Source organism: Hyaena hyaena, unplaced genomic scaffold, assembly GCF_003009895.1.
Source record: "Hyaena hyaena isolate Hyena2069 unplaced genomic scaffold, ASM300989v1 scaffold_471, whole genome shotgun sequence".
In the NCBI taxonomy this organism is placed as follows: domain Eukaryota; kingdom Metazoa; phylum Chordata; class Mammalia; order Carnivora; family Hyaenidae; genus Hyaena; species Hyaena hyaena.
The window spans coordinates 525,761-538,271 of record NW_024081102.1 but is presented as its reverse complement, the minus strand read 5'-3'; the positions used below and the strand labels follow the sequence as shown (position 1 = coordinate 538,271).

Genomic DNA, 12,511 nt, shown 5'->3' with positions numbered 1-12,511 from the left:
CATACACGGGGCCGCTTCACTAAGAGGTGCATTATTTTACCACAACTGCTTTTTAACTTTCACTAAAAAAATTTTTTTTTCAATGTTTACTTACTTTTGAGAGAGACACACACACAGAGTGTGAATGGGGGAGGGGCACAGAGAGAGGAAACACAGAATCCAAAGCAGGCTCTGAGCTGTCAGCACACAGCCCGACGTGGGGCTTGAAGTCACAAACTACGAGATCGCCGTCTGAGGCACACAGGCACCCCGTTTTTCAACTAACATTCAAATGAAGTCTCAACTCCTAGTTCCCACGACGGCGGGAAACTACTCTCCAAATTTATGCGCATGCGCTGAAGTTTGCCCTCTAGTGGTGAGTGCTGAGTCTTTTAAATAATATCCGCTCAAAAGGCCGACTGTGAAAGCGACTGCATCATTAGGGGAACTAGACCACCTATTCTGGGGTTTCTCAGGCTTTCTCATTACTTCGCTCGTCACGAGTTGACTGAAAAAAGTCAACCCAGAGTCAAAATTCTGGCCAGCAACTTTCCTGAGGTAAGTGAACTTTCAAAGACACTTCTCATTTCACTACAAATTGGTTTGAAAAGGACAAACAGTCCTACCCCAACACTCTATCTGATGTAGAGTTTTTACATTTTGATTTGAATACATTCAAACAATTTATTCACCCTACTGAAGACACCAAGAGAAATCAAGAATCACTTCCTTTAGCTGAAATGTTCCTAGTGCATGGACAAGTCTTTTTTCCCCCAAGTTTATTTATTTTTGGGGTGAGGGGAAGAGAGAATGAATATCTCAAGGGGCTCGATCCCACTACTGTGAAATCATGAGCTGAGCTGAAATCAAAAGTTGGTCTCTTAACTGACTGAGCCACCCAGGCACCCCCAGAACAAGGGTCTTGGTTACTAGGGATTTCTAGTTTGACGTCACCTACTGCTCATGCGGGTCCACCCATCAGAGATCTGCACCCCCTTCTGTGCACATGTTCAGTCGCTGAACTGATAAAAAGGCAGCTTGTTGAAAAAGTCCTTAGTAGCTATAACAACATCAAGTACTTCTACCTTCTGACATTATAAATATTAGGGAAAGGCTATGGGAGTGATACATAATACACGTGCGTGTATTAAACCTGGGCTTTGATTCAATCAAATGTGATTAAATTATAAATTCAGTCTCTCAATTATTTGAGTACATCTTCTGAGCTCATGGGAAACTTGCCATTTGATGAAAACCTTCAATAACAGAAGGTTTTTTTTTTTTTTGTAAGCAGATGAGGGTTGTTTTTTCTGTTTGTTTTGTTTTTAAATCTTGCTCCCACCCAGATTCAAAACACACTATCTCTGTAACAAAGGAAAAAATGTGGTAAACCCATAATATATGTCCCCTAGGAGGATTCTGACAGAGTTACACTCCTATTTTTACTTAAAGAAAAAAAAGGGACTGCTCCTAGTCAAGACAGTTCTTTCTAGGTGAAAATTTTGTAGTTAATTTCTCTTTTAGTATGCACAACTAACTGGTTTCTGTAGTCACTATAAAACTGGTGATTTTTTAGGTTATTGTTTAGAGGCAGAAGAAACAGAAAAGCGGCTCTTTTGCACCCCTACAATAATTAAAACCCACACAAATACAAATAAAGAACATCCTACATGTAAGACTGTGGCTGATTTTTTAATTAAAAGAAACTTTTTTTAATGCTTATTTTTCAGAGAGACAGAACGTGAGAGTGTGGGAGACACAGAATCTAAAACAGGCTCCAAGCTTTAAGCTGTCAGCACAGAGCCCTATGCGGGGCTCAAACTCACGGGCTGTGAGATCATGACCTAAGCAAAGTCGGAGGCTTAACTGACTTAGCCACCTAGCACCCCTGATTTTCTTAATTTTTTAATGTTTTATTTATTTTTGAGAGAGAAAGAAGAGAGAGAGAATATGACTGAGCATGAGCCGGGGAGGGGCAGAAAGAGACAGAGACACAGAATCCAAAACAGGCTCCAGGTTCTAAGGTGTCAGCACAGAGCCTGTGGACCCAGGGCTCGAACCCATGAACGGTGACCTAAGCTGAATTTGGATGCTTAACCGACTGAGCTACCCTCATGATTTCTATCAACACACCAGTTCTGCCTGGGGAAGTACTAACATCTTGGTTGTCAAACTCAAGTTTAACGTGGGAAGCCTCAAAGAAATGTACATCAACATTCCTGATTTCACATAATGTACTTCATTAACTTATGTTTCTTTCTCAGGCAAAGCTTTCAAGCTAATGCATCAAAAAGCTTATTTTGAAAACCATCAAGCCAGGTTTCCAGTTGAAAATGAGTATTTTTGTATTTGTGTAAAATCACAAAATTCAGAATCCCCCATAGTTCTGTATGGGGGGAAAACACACATAAAAAATGGACATCCCAGAGGGCCTGGGCTTCACCAATAACAATTTTCTGAAGTAACACTTAACACATCAACACTTTGTAAAGAAACCAACTTATGCAAGGTGTAATTGCAATGAACTGTAGAAAGCAGCACATTTTAGGACTAATTTTTTCAGACTGCACACAGAGTATGTGCTCACTTAGTCTATACTAGACCTGCAATACCTCCAAACCCTCTCCTCCACATTAAAAAAAATTTTTTTAAATGTGAAACTGCAGTTCCATTCATTGCTGCCAAGAGAGGCATCTGAATGTTTTAAAATTACTTTTCACTACAACGATTAAGGGAACCTACTGTCCTATGTACAAACATACGCACACACTCACCTAACAGATCTACCAAAAAAGCAACATACTGCATGTTTACCTCAGATCACATCCCGACCGTCAAAAGGAAATTTTAGTAAACCATGGTTTGTTGGTTATAGTCTGTGAATCCATCAACCACAGACATTTTCTAAAAATCAGCTTATCAGAAGAAAATTTCTACATTACAGGCAAAATCTCAAAGTTGACAGAACTCCTCCAGACTGGTCTGACTTTCCAGGGACTGCATTAAGCTGTCGTACAGAAGCCGCTCTCCCAGCCCGAAGCATCGGGACACGCCCGGCTGCCCGCTGTCCCGGGCTGCCCTCTGTTCTGTGCCCAGAGCTGGGTGCGCAGGGCTTTTCCGGGCTTCTGGGGAGGAGGTGGAGGACTGTCAAGAACCCAAAGCAGAGCCCCCTCCACGAAATCACGGGAACTCAAATTCGCACAGGGGGCAGGCTCTGGTCACAGGAGGAGCAGCAGGGCCCCTAACACAGGTGCAGCAGCAGGAGGAGGTCAGGAAGCCGGCACCGGAAGCAAAAAGTAAGGTGCGAGCACACAGCATCGTGAAGGAAGAACTGGTACCTAAGACTGGGCAGCTCAGCTGTAACGCTGGCAAGACAGAAGCTGGGCCAATACAGGGAGTGAGAGAGGGGAGGTAAAGGGAGAGGGGATTAAGGGTAGAGCAGCTGGACAGAGAGCCCTGGAGACGGACAGACAGCCCTGAGGACAGAAGGTCTGGAGGTCAAAGAGGTTGGAGCTCAGCAGGAGGCCAGGAGGCCAATGGTTAGAACCAGTCAGAACCACCACAACTACCTCCGCCCAAGCAAAACTGGAGGCCCCACAGCAACATAAACCAGGACAGAGACTCAAGTCAAGGAGAGAACTCCTGAATGTCCATTAGAAGAAAAGACAGAACTAGAAGAGCGAGTATTCTCTGCAGACGCTCATGTCAAGAGATCTTTCAAGGAAAAAAAACGGAGACTTGGCTCAGAACTTTGGGAATCACTGCATGTTAAAGCCCCTCCTTGAAGAGGCCAAAATGCTCCAGAAAACAGACCTGGTTATGCCCCCAAACTAACCTGGCCCAACACCTCCTGAGAACACTGTTCACACACTGGAAACCGAGCTAGAAATGCAGAAGAACCCGTGGGAAAGAGCAGGGAAGAAGCCAAGACAGTAAAGAGACACCAATTCTGATTTTCAACGACTGAAATGCTTTCCCAGTCCAGGCAGTTTCAAGTTTCAGAGAAAAAAATTTTTTTGATGTATCTTTGTAGTGAATGTCATAAACCAGTATTTTCCAGGCTTAAAAAGTACTTTGAGGGGTGCCTGGATGGCTCAGTTGGTTAAGCGTCCAACTTCAGCTCAGGTCATGATCTCATGGTTCATGGGTTCGAGCCCCACATCGGGTTCTGTGCTGACAGCTCAGAACCTAGAGCCTGTCTTTGGATTCTGTATCTCCCTCTCTCTCTGACCCTCCCCTGTTCATGCTGTCTCTATCTCTCTCAAAAATAAATGAAAACATTAAAAAAAGTACTTTGAGCAGGACGCCACCCAGGAAACGCGGATGGCACACACTCTGATTGTGTTGGTGCTCCTTAGCACTGAAGAGGGATTAATGCCAGTCCATGTGCTTAAAAAAGGGTTTTAAGATACTTCCTGTACTAGGATTTAGGATTCAGACATGGAATACAGTGAAGCGGAAGTCGTTTCTAGACAACTACATACATAGTTGCTCTCATCAGGACCCCAGGCTCCATGTCATCCCGCACGCGGCTCCAAAGAACACAGGTGCCTCCAGACTCCATGATCAGCGCTTTCCAAAGACACACCAGAAATGAACGCATCGATTTACTGCGATCTCTGGCTGCTGCAAGGCACTCATTTTTCACCTTCTATGACTCTAAAATCAATACGTGTTCTACAAAACAAAATACTCTTTAATATGGCTGAAGGGCTTTCTTCCCTCAAAGGCTGTATTAAGGGTACACCTTATATAGATACACAGACATACATGCCCTAGAAGACACATATCCCCCAGAAGATACAAATCTCCCTGTAACAACAGTAACATCTATTAACATGCTAAAGGTCCCTTGATATGCAACCGTTTCCTACATTCATTTATTCACAGATCTTCTCTCCCACCCCCATAACTCCCATGTCACAGGACACAGATGGACAAATATGGTTTTAAATGAAAATTGTGAAAATGCAGTAAATATGTAGTAAATGTGTAAAGCTGAGCACCTTCATAATAAAGTGACCCCAAAAACCCTACAAAAGCCAACGAAGCCCCACAATATAAAACTGATTATATGACATGCCTCACCAGAGACATGCACCAACCAACCCACAGACACTAGAAAACCCATGTGGCAAAGTCACCAACACAAAGAACGTTTACAAAGTACCACTGAGGGGATGACTCTGGGCCAACTGCTCTACAGGCGGACTATCTACGGCACCACCAAGCCTTTCACCCCTTTGTGTCGAGTCCCCTGTCGGTGCTCTTTCTTCACCATATCAAATAGGAGACACTGACCAACGGAGCCTCTGAACATTAGTAAAATGTCCCGGCGCCATGTCCAAGTTCACCATTGAGCAGCAGCGTGGAGGAGAGGCTTCTGTCCCAAAGGAGGCATTTGCAAGGAGCAGAAAGCCAAGGGAGGGCAGTTCCAAAGTCACCAACATGGGTTTGGCCTGCTCTCTGGCACATTCGAAGTGGTACTATTACACGTAAGATGAACCCGGAAAAGAAGCTTCCTGGATTTTGAATCTTGCACATGGGAGAAGTCAGAAGGCACCACTCTTGGACTTTCTCTTCTCCACCCTCTCGCAGAAGGTGAAGAGCTAGACTTCTCTCCGGTCCAGCAGAACCGGACTCTGAGCTGGAAGGAAGGCAGGCCTCCTTCCATCCTGCTGGGAGGGAGCTCCTGGCTCTGGCCTTTCCTCTGCGTCCTGACTTTCGGCTATTTCTCGGGTTCACTTAACTATTTCAGTCAGTACTCAGTTAACGAACTTCTACGTAGTAAAGGTACTTTACTCCTGGCATTTGGTGCCATACTTCTATGTACCTCTTTTCGCCTAATTCCAACTGCAATCCTCATTTGTGTCACTTGGAATACACATTCAATTTAAAAATGCACCTACTATTATTAGGAGTTGGGAAGGAAGCAAAAAAGGATGGTAAGTTCACGGTATCACCAAGAAAGGAAGCTTCCACACTTAAGACATCTGGTCAGTACATAATCCAGTGCTAGAATTTATAAAATCTCAAAATATAAATGAGTTTCAGGAGATTAAGATGGTTTCACGGAGAGCATGAAACGTGAGGGGGCCTGAAGCAGTTGAAGGATGGAGATGTGGGGGAAAGAAGGGGAAACCGCGCAGCCCCTCCCTGCACATGGAGCCGCCCTGGACCTCACGCCTGCCCGCAAAGCCAACACCAAGGCCATTTCCACTCAAAACCAAACAGAACCACCCCGCTCCAAGGGGACCCACCAGCTCTGTTTTCTCTGTGGTCATTTTTACAAATTAATCCACTGTATTAGAAATACATGTGCACTACAGAAAACTGGAGGAAAAAATGAAAACCAGAAAGACTAAACTAAAAATAGCCCATAAATCCACTGCTCAGAGATAATCACCATGACTTTCTGGTTTATCATCTTTTTATTTAAGGTGTATACTCACAAACCAAAACCCTGAAATTTTAGACATTACAAATGGTTTTGTAGCATATTTCTGTCACTTCATGCTCACTGAATAATCATGAATACAGAATTTCAGAAATGGAAAGTTATCAACAAATGATGAAATAATCATCCTTACTATCAAAACACTGAAAACAAATGCTCAAATGAGGATGTTAAATAAGTATCCTTATGAAAGCATCAGTCTATTCATCATTTTCACTCTTTTCTTGGGTTAAATTTTAGGACACACATTATTTTTGTAAGCTTGTGTCACAGATTCTCTCGGACAAGTCGTACTAAATCACTCTTTCTAGTAACGTACGAGTGGGTTCACCAGAAGCGGTTTATTTCATCTACGTCAAAATTTTTAAGAACAGGCTCTCACTGATTGGCATTTCCAGGAGTACTGGTGGAGCTGAAACTTTCATGATCCCTGCTCCTTCTTTGAGAAAGTACTAGTTTGCGCTTTTTCCATGGCAGAGGAAGGTGCCTTCTCTATCTAATTGGTTTACAAACCCTCTTTTTGTAAGGAAAACTAAATTGCTTGTGAGTTTATGATATTTCTCTCAGTTTCCCACTTGCTCTTCTGTTTCTGGCATTTTAACATACAGAAACTTATTCTGATTTTTTCCTTTACAGGAATTATTTTCCCTTACAGTTCCTACTTTTGGTGATGTGCTGAAGGAGGCTTTCACCATCCTAAGATCATTTTGTTTCTTAAGAAATGCTGAATCTATTGTTTCTTAAAACTTTTGGAAAGATGTTAAAAAAGCACACAAGTTCACCACCCTAAAATTACAACCAGTTTGCACTACTTTAAATATTTTCGCCAGTGCCTACACACTTCATGCACAGATTTTAAATGGCTGCGCACATTTCATGCTAGGTTTTCTAAAATATTTTCTGACACCGGCCTTTTTAAAAATCGCAACTTGTTAGATGTGAACAGTCTTAAAATGGTTTTATAAATTTTTGCAAGGCCAATGAATCACCCCCAATTTCATGACAGTCCTGAAGTTCCAGAATTTATGTATTTTTATTTTTGAGAGTGTGTGTGCAAAAGGGGACAGGGCAGAGAGAGGGAGATGGAGGATCTGAAGCGGGCTCTGTGCTGACAGCAGACAGCCTGATGGGGGGCTTGAACTCAGCAACCCTGAGATCATGGGACCTGAGCCAAAGTTGAATGCTTAACCAGCTGGGCCACCCAGCTGCCCCCTGAACTGTTCATTTCTAGCCCATTAGTGCCTAATAACACTCCTGTAGCCACCAGTTACTGAAAGACCAAGAAGAATAAGTGCATTCTTGGTGGCCAAGTAGGGTTCTGCACTATGAATTCAGTTGTAACGATCAGTTATCAATCTTTAAAGCATTTCCATTCTGATCTCTTCTCCTCTTTCGCTTTCATAGAAAACACTCAGAAAACTGCTGCCTGCAGGCCTAAGCTCTGGAGTCTCTCTCCTTCGTCTTAGGCTTCCCTACCTACTAGGTCTGATCTGAAATACTCACAGCCTGGGTTCTTTTGGCTCTAAGCTGTAAGGTAGATTAGGCAGCAGTACCTCCACATCCTGAAGCTTGGTGAAGATTCCAGGCAGGAGTTTGTTATCGAACCCAGGAGGAGTTAAATGAACATAGACACAGGCAGGGTGCTAGGTGCAGGGGACAGATGGATGGCATATGTTCCTAGCCCTAACAGAGGTCCATCTAGGGGGAGAACCCACCCAGTCTAATCAGAGTGTAAACTGCTGGTACAGGGACCCAGGACAGCCCCCATGAGATGGGGGTGGGGGGGTGCTCCTAGCCCTGGATGGGATGGGACAGGAGGTCAGGGCCTAAGTGGAACTGCTCTGAAGGATCAGGAGTCCATCAGGTGACAGAGGGGGATATGGTACTCCAGAGGGGAACCTTGCAAAAGCAGAGGACAAAAGGCCAGCACGGGACACCACCACAGTGAGGCTACAGCAAGGAGTAGAAGCCAGTGAGGGGACTCTGCTCACTTGACCCAAGTTTCCCAAAGGAAAAAATTTAAATGGCTATCAAACTTAGGTTTCACAAGTCTGTGTTTCAAACATGAGTAAGAGTAGGCTTTAGAGGACCATTTTTCAAATGCTGTTAAAAGCTGTGACATTCCCATGGCATCCACACACACTTTGAAGGCCTAAAGAAATCTTAAAATAGTATCAATTAAAAACCATCTTATTTTACAAATGAGGCAGTACAGGCCCAGCAAAGTTAAGGTGGAATTAGATCCCAGGTCTTTTCTACCAAGCAAAATGTTCTATGCAAAATGCCCTCAGCAAAATAAATGAATGAATAAACAGCATTCATATGGCTGGAAAATAATCAGTGAATAAAAAATTTTAACATCATCAAGTATAATTCTGTTTAATGCATGATTAAATGTATGTGTTATAAACAGGAAACTGAAAGTGCTTAATAAACATAAGTGCCCTTCAAATTTCATTCACTCTTCATTTATGTTTGCTTCTCAGTTTTAAAAAACAAGCAAAAGCACACACCTTACTGAGAAAGTACCAGGTATCCGAAAAAAGAGCAAGGTGAACCTAGAACTGGGCCTTAAAAAATGGTGTGCTCTTTTCTCTAGGCACATCTCAAAGAGAAGTTCAAAATAAGCCAATGCTCCCCCAAGGCCATCATATTCCAGAGTGACTCAACTGAAGACAGAAGGCCCGGGGCTTTGGGAACTATGTGGGGCTGAAACAGCAAAGAAAAACACAAATACATTCCTAAGTGTTTTGAGCCCTGATTTTCAACTTGAAGAATGGCAAGTAACAGCCCCTCAAGTTTGAATTTTCCATGCTGAAAGGGGCTCCTCGGGTGGCTCAGTCAGTTAAGCAGTTAAGCATCTGACTTGAGCTCAGGTCATGGGCTCATGGTCCCTGAGCTTGAGCCCCACGTCGGGCTCTGTGCTGACAGCTCAGAGCGTAGAGCCTGCTTCAGAGTCTGTGTTTCCCTCTCTCTCCCTGCCTCCTGCGCTCATGCTCTGCCCGTCTCTCTCCAAAATGAACGAACATTTAAAAATATTAAAAAAAAAAAAAAAAAGGCCTCAAGGAAAGAACTGCCAGAGGTCACGTATCAGACTCCAGGACCACCACTGGGTGCCTCAGCTCTTCAACGGGTAAGAGCCACAGCTACCAACGGATTTCACTTCAAAAGCAAGGCTGCAAATATTTAACCTGGGGGAAAATACTTCAATCTTGTTGCAAAAAAAAAAAAAAATTTTTTTTTAACTTAAAAAAAAAAAAGTAAAGCTGCACCTTAAAACTAGTTCGGGGGGGGGGGGGGGAAGCTAATTAAAGTTTTGCCACTTGCTTTCTTAACACTTTCCTGAATTTCCACAGCCAAAGAAAGCCCGGGCATATTTTTTCTGTCGGGGCCTTCGATCCTGGGCAATTATAATAATTATAATAAAATTTGCATTCCTACCAGCACAAGCCAGGGGTTTTCTGCAGTTCACATCAGAAGTGGCCACACCCCAGGGAGAAGAATTATTCTGGATTGATTCAGTCAAAAAACAAGCGAGGTTCTCACCACCAAGTCCTATGCTATTTTGGAGGCGTACAAACAAGGCACATCCCTTGCCTTCAAGGACTTCACAGTCTGAAATATGTAAAGGCTGTAATGACAATCAACGCTAAATCACTTGCCTCGCGAATATTCCGCAAGACGCAAAGGAATATTAGGGGTTGTTAGGTCAAAGAAAACTGCAGACTCAGCTCTGGCATTTGTGTGTCCCTTAGCCCTCCTGATGTGGTCTCCCAGACAGGAAGGGGGACTGGGAGACAGGCTGCCAAGAAGTGAGCGTGTGGCTCTGAGGGGAGGTAGGAGAAACCGAAATCCTAGGCTAGCTACAGTGCTTTTCTTTTTTGGCAAAATCGATTTAAAAGATGGCGCCAACCAGGAAAAAAAGTTGAATATTTTCAGAGAGTAATTCAGCCACCCCTCTCAAACTTAATGAGCACTCTCCAGAAACCTCCAAAAATGGGCATACTAGGGTTAAAGCGTGTGTGCTTCCCAACTGGACATGCGATTCGACTTACCAGGGAAAGCAACAAACAGCACTGCCAAGTTAAAAAAAAATTTTTTTTCTAATATCCAAGAAACTTTTTAAACAAAGAAAATCTCCTATCCCCCCCTCCCAAATTCTCTAACAAAACAACTGGTTTTACTTTTCAAACATTTCCTATTTTGCTACACAAGCCCTAATAAATTCTCTAGGATCTCAGAAAATCCGGTAGACATGGTGGCCACAAAACGAGGTTTTAAACTTAAAACCGCACACAGTTTGGGTCCTGGAAACTCAGGGCTTAAAGTAAAAGTGAATTTAGTTCCCCTTCTGCCACTCGGATAAGTGCATTTCAAAAACAGCGTGACCATTTCTCCACTCCTAACTTTGACTGTTTTAATACCACTTCGGGGAAGGGCAATTACATACAGCACATAAATAACCTGAGTTAACAGCAATTCCGTATTTGTACACTTACCACTAACCCCGGCCACGAACTAAAAGCAACAACAGTGATCCAATCGGAGAAGAGAATCCTGGTTTTGGCAAAGAGCTCGCGAAAGAGAGAAAACCCTGAACTTTGGGGATCAGTCTCAAGGAATGTTCCTAAAGCAACTCCCTCTCTCTTAGTCGTTCCGTCCGGAGACCTCCCCAACGCGGCACAGGTGGCGGAGCGAGGCTCCCAGCGACCCCACCCCACGCCGACCGCCTGCGCCCCGGATTACCTGCGGGGTCAGCGCGCGCTCCCGCCGGGTGCAGGGCCGGGGGCGCGCCGAGGCCCGGCCCGACTTGCGGACACCGGGGTGGGGGTGGGGGGGCGCTCCGTCCCGATCGGCCGTCGCACTCGCATCCCTGCGTGCCTTCTTGGTCCCCTCCCCGGAGAGAACGGGGCAAAGGGGCGACTGTTACCCAATAATAGCGACCTGCACAGTCGCAACAATGCAGGCGGGGACCCCGAGAGCCGCGGGCGGGGAACCGGAAAGCACAGCCCGGCTCCGCGGCTCCGCCTGCTCGGGAGCCCAGTACTTTCCTGAGAGCACGAGTCGGGGGGGTGGGGTAAGGGACGCACGGGGGACTAGCGGTCCCGGGGGGGGAGGGTGGGGGGAGAAAGGACACCGGTCCGGACGCCCCGCGGGGTCGCCGCACGAGAGGGGCCGGGGGAAGGCGAGGCGCGCACGCCCGGGCTGCCCCGGGCCGCTTGCCCGCCCGCCCAGCTCCGCAGCCCGAGCCTGGTCGCGACCGGGAGAGAGGCCGGAGCCACAAGGCCGCCGCCTCGGGCGCGATGAATCGGGCTTTTTTCACCCCCCCCCCTCCCAGTGCGTAGTCCAGGCCTGGTCGCTCGGAGCCCGCGTCCGGGGCCGCGGCCCGGCCAGGCCCGAGCCGGCCGGGGTGACTCAGGGCCGGGCCCCGCTCGCTCGGCTCCCGCCCCAGCGTCCTCCGCCCACGAGTCCCCCGGCCCCGCCGCCATTCCGCCTCACTGCGGCTCGGCTCGGCGGCTCAGGCCTCGCCGGGCGCCTGGGCTCGGCCGCCGCGGCCCCAGTCACTGCGACACCGCGGCTCCGGCCCGGGCCTGCGCCGCCGCCGCCGCCTTCCCTCGGCCCCGGCGCCGCCGCCACTCACCCTCATTTCCCCGGTGCCTAAATGGCTCGGGCGACGTCTCCACCTGGTCGCGGAGGCCGGGCCCCGGTTAAATCCCCGTCCCGCCAAGGTCTGGCTGCGTCCCTCAGCCGCCGGGGCTGCCCCGCCTGGAGCTGCGTGCGACACGGCTCCCGCCTCCTCCTCCTCCTCCCCTACCCGCCCGCCCGCCGGCCCTCCTCCCGCCGCCGCCGCCGCCTGCACCGCGCAACCTCCGCCCTCTCGCCTTTCCTCCTCGGCTCCCCGCCCTCCCGGCCTCACCGGCTCCGGCTACCGCGGGGTAGAAGCGGGTGGGGGAGGGCCGGAACGCACCGCCATCGGCGTCCGGGGCGGGGGAGTCGGGAAACCGTCGCCGCCATCTCCCCACAAGCCCGAGGCGCGGGAGGGGCCCGGAAACCTCCCGCCCGGCGCGGCCACTG

General features: G+C 47.2%; 1 protein-coding gene across 3 annotated transcripts in view; it reads right to left on the bottom strand.

Moving 5' to 3' along the window:
- CUL1 (cullin 1) overlaps positions 1-12,511 on the bottom strand; it is a 105,186-nt gene that overhangs the window by 90,139 nt on the left and 2,536 nt on the right. The window contains exon 1 of one of the 3 annotated variants that reach the window (XM_039253871.1): positions 12,354-12,375. The exons of 1 other annotated variant lie outside the window; for it this stretch is intronic. The gene's annotated coding sequence lies outside the window, so the exon portion shown is untranslated. Of the gene's footprint in view, positions 1-12,077; positions 12,230-12,353; positions 12,376-12,511 lie in introns of those variants that run through there. One more of the 3 variants, XM_039253869.1, reaches the window with a different exon arrangement.